Below are 5,005 nucleotides of genomic sequence, written 5' to 3'. Positions count from 1 at the left end.
TTTGCAACACAAATTGACGAGATGACGTTGCGAGATTCTCGGGAAATGAACTACGATAGCAAGCTCCAAAACATGAGCTGGTTCTTCTACACACGTGTGAACACGCTGTCCCAGGCAAACATGATCACATGGTAGTCTTACAATAAAGCACTATCGCGTTCAGGTGGGGAACCACCATTGAGGACATCGAAGTCCTTGTGCACTTATCGACGAACTTCTTATCCTTGAACAAATCAATCAGTGGCTTGGTGTGCTAGGGACACATATAGAATGAAGGTTGCAAGTCTCCAAACCACAGAGTACTTCGCACATATGCATGACTAATTTGGGGTGACTCCAGAGGTAGCAACATTGACTTTCTCGAATCCACGGCGGCAACTTTCTCCAAATGCACATGAATTAGAGGAAGTCACTTCTTTCTTCAACATATGCTTCATGAACGGAACACGAAAGCATTGCTCACAAAGTTTCCAACACTAGCTGGATGTTCAACACGAATCATGGGAAAGATAAAAATGTTGCTGATGGGCTCAATAACAATTCATCCAGGTTTCCATATAAATGGAATTCCACGATTATGTGAACAAGGTGGTAGTATTGGTCAGACCAAAAGATATAATGGTGTATGCTCGAGGGATCAACCACGAGTAAGACAACATTACGAACATCGTTGGTTTTAATATGACTTGACGATAGCCCATACTCAAGTCAAATTTTTGACAAGACAATAGACCCAAGAATTGACCACGAGGATCAATCAATGAAGATATCATCTTTCTTCAACTAACACACCAACACAAGGATATCCCTTTGGAATGAACTAAGTTAGGTAAGTTTTTATCTTCCAACTCACCAAGTTGTCATTTAGCTTACCCAACTAGCTCAGGGTATCCGACACGGATTCCTGGAGAAAGGGTGGTTTCGAGAACCAACTTGGTCACGAGCTCAACATAGCAGTCAGGTGACAACCTGGTGATACTTCCGAGAAGATAATCGAAAAATCATGAACCACCGATATGTCACTAAGCTCGAGAACAATCTTGCTTTTCAGGGCAAGACGATATGATCAAATGCATGAGGATTTGACAAATTCCTAACTCATCAATCAAAGAGTGCACCAGGAAATAAGGACTAGGTAGCACAATCTATCTTAGAATGATGATTCAAGAACCAACACACTAAGAATAAAATTATTGTCCTTTAACTACCAAGCAACGGGGTTGCTAGGAGTATAGATTTCACACATCATAGTTCACCTGTCGGCATTCCGGTTGCAACAACACGGATACCGAGAAATGAATAATGAGGGCGACACTACTAGGAAAAGGGCTATAGATGGAAATGACACTAATGGCGCACCAGACACGTGGTGCGCCATTAGTATATACTAATGGCGCACCACCTTCTGATGCGCCATTAGTGTTGAAACTACTAATGGCGCACCCTGCCCACGGTGCGCCATTAGTACCAAATTTTTTTTTGAACTAGTGCGCCTGTCCAAACATACTAATGGCGCATCCACTGGTGGTGCGCCATTACTAGTTGTAACTAGTAATGGCGCACCATCCAGAAGGTGCGCCACTAATGTTATTTTTTTTATTATTGTTTTTATTCCTTTTTTTGCAAAACTACTAATGGCGCATCACCAGGGGGTGCGCCATTAGTAACTTGGATTACTAATGGCGCATTTGTTGCTGGTGCGCCATTAGTAAGTGGGCAGCAACAAGATATTTTGGACAGCCTCTCCTCCCACACTCACTTTCTCCCCACTTCATTCTCTCCACCGCCTCCTCCTTGTCTCGGGTGCCTCCTCTTTTTCACCTCATTTCCACCATAGATTCATTCAAATTAAGTGGTTAAGTTACCTTGTTTTGCTAGGTAAGTAAGGGGGGAAGCTATATTTATGTTGTTCTCCCTACAACAATGTGCACATGCACTTTTTATGGCCTAGCTAGATCTATGTATGTTCGTGGTGTTGCATATGTTTGTGGTGTTGCATATGTGTTTGTGTTTGGAGGTGTACCAGTATTTGAAATGCGATAGTTGCCAATATTTTGCCGGAATGTTGATTCATTTCCGTTTCGGCGAGAATTTTGGCATTAAGCATTCTTTTTGGTCCTATTTTTAGGGAAAGTCATGCCAAAAATTTTCTTGGTTCTAAAATATCGTTTTGCTCTACCCCGCAGGCGACCATGGTCCGCACGATGACCGAAGGCATCGTGAATAGGTTTTTGAGGTCCGCGAAGGCCGAGATGCTTCAAAAGAATGAGACGGAGATAAGATGTCTGTGTCGAAGATGCAAGCTGAATAGCCTTATTGCGGACCTGGATTCCGGGCAGGTGCGGGACCACCTGCTCTTGCGTGGTTTCATGGATGGCTATCGGTGGCAAGGTGATGAAGATGACTACGAAGTCGTCCATGGGGGCCGGGCAAGAAATGAGGAAGGGCAGCAAGACAACCACCGCGGCTCGAGGGGGGCGAGAAGACGAAGAATCCCCAGGAGATGATCATGATGGTGATGCTGTACACAGTCATCATGTAGAAGATGCAGGACATGATGATGATGCCGGCGGAGCAGACGACGCTGGACCATCGATGGGCTAGGTGCAGGACCCTCATATTCAAGAGCTGCTTCTCAAGCAGACGGATAATGCAAGAGCTGCCGCCCGAGAGAAAGCCAAGATGGATCAACTTGAGTTATACGCGGTTACTCCATTGTATGAAGGATGCAGGCCCGAGGATACCCGCCTGAAAGTAACGCTCATGGCTCTGGAGATGAAGGTAAAACACAAAATGACCGACGCATGCTTCGACGAGAACATGTCATTCTGGCACGAACGTCTTCCCAAGGGGAACAAGTGCCCGACCAGTTTGGAGGAGGCGAAGAAAATCGTGTGTCCTCTAGATTTACCGCACGTGAAATACCATGTGTGCATGAACAATTACATCATTTATCGGGACGAGCACACGGAGTCTACCATATGTCCGGTGTGCGGCGTCACTCGATACAAGAAGAGGAAGAAAGCTCCTCGAAAAGTGGTGTGGTACTTTCCGATCACTCCTCGTCTGCAGCGGTATTTGGCCGATCCTAAGGTAGCAAAGCTCCTGCGTTGGCACGCGGATAGGGAGGAGAAGAAGCGAGAAGATGACGCAAATGATCCGGAGATAGATAAAAAAGACAAGATGCTGAGTCACCCTAAGGATGCGAGCCAGTGGCAAGCGTTGAACTTCGAATACCTAGAATTTGGGAACGATCCAAGGAACATCGTCCTGGGCGCGAGCACCGATGGAGTCAATCCGTTTGGCAGCCAGAGAAGCACACATAGCAACTGGCATGTGTTTGTGTGGATGTACAACCTTCCCCCCTGGTTGTGCATGAAGAGGAAGTACATTCACATGAGTATGCTAATTGAAGGGCCGAAACAACCAGGGAACGACATCAATCTGTATCTGGGGCTGCTGAAAGAGGAGCTTGACACGCTGTGGAAAACGCCAGCCAATACGTGGGACGCCGCAGAGAAAGAATATTTCCCTATGAGAGCCGCACTGCTCACGACGGTGCATGACTATCTCGGTTACGGATATCTTGCGGGGCAGGTAGTCCACGGATTTTCTGGATGCGTAAGGTGCATGGATGACACAACGTATCGCCAGCTAGATAGAGATCCCGGGTCTTCGAAAACCGTGTTCATGGGACATCAAAGGTGGCTTCGCGACGATGACCTGTGGAGGAAACGCAAGGATCTGTTCGATGGTGAAACCGAACCCCGAAAACGCCCGTGTACGAGGAGCGGCGAGGAAATAGACAAGCTGTTGAAAAATTGGAAAGACTGCCCACTGCCGGGAAAGAAGCAAAAGGCGCCAGAGCCGGGAAAGAAGCGAAAGGCGCCAGAGCCGCTGCTGAAGGTATGGAAAATGAGGTCTGTTTTCTGGGACTTGCCGTACTGGAAGATCCACCGTGTGCCTCACAGCCTTGATGTCATGCATATCACGAAGAACGTGTGCGAGAGTCTGCTTGGTACCCTGCTCAACATGCCAGAGAGGACCAAAGATGGGCCGAAAGCAAGGGCAGAGTTGAAATCAATGGGCATCAGGCAGGAGCTTCACGCTATATATGATGATGATGATGATGATGATGATGATGATGATGATGATGATGATGATGATGATGATGATGAGGCGAAGCAGGACACAGAAAGTCGTCGCAAAGGCAAAAAGGCCAAGAAGACCGGAAAGGACTACCCTCCCGCGTGCTTCACTCTAAGTCAGGAGGAGATCGAGCAGTTTTTCACCTGCCTCCTAGGAGTAAAACTTCCTTACGGTTACGCGGGGAAGATAAGCAGATACCTAGACCCAGCGAAGCAGAAATTCAGCGGGATGAAGTCTCACGACTGTCACGTGCTGATGACGCAGATACTTCCAGTTGCAATCCGTGGGATCATGGATGTGCACGTCCGTGAAACGCTATTTGGCCTATGCAACTTCTTCGACGTCATCTCTCGGAAGTCGATTGGCGTGAGGCAACTCAGAAGGCTATAGGAAGAGATCGTGGTGATACTATGCGAGCTTGAGATGTACTTCCCGCCCGCATTCTTCGATGTTATGGTGCATCTGCTGGTCCATATAGTGGAGGATATCATCCAACTCGGGCCGACGTTCCTGCACAGCATGATGCCGTTCGAAAGGATGAATGGTGTCATCAAAGGATACGTTTGCAACATGTCACGTCCAGAAGGAAGCATAGCCAGGGGCTTTCTGACCGAAGAGTGCATCTCCTACTACACGAATTATCTAGGCATCGAGAACCCCGTTGGTCTGCCCGTCAACAGGCACCTCGGCAGGCTCGCTGGATGGGGTCACCGTGAGGGTCGCCGCGAAATGCATGTCGACTTCGAGGGTCGACTCGCCGTCTTTGAAAGAGCAAACCTAGTCGCGCTACAACACATAGACGTGGTCGATCCTTGGGTGGTAGAGCACAAAACCTTTATTAAGAAGACGTACAATG

The sequence above is a fragment of the Triticum dicoccoides genome, chromosome 1B (genome assembly GCF_002162155.2).
Source record: "Triticum dicoccoides isolate Atlit2015 ecotype Zavitan chromosome 1B, WEW_v2.0, whole genome shotgun sequence".
Classification (NCBI taxonomy): domain Eukaryota; kingdom Viridiplantae; phylum Streptophyta; class Magnoliopsida; order Poales; family Poaceae; genus Triticum; species Triticum dicoccoides.
This window is presented reverse-complemented; position numbering follows the sequence as displayed.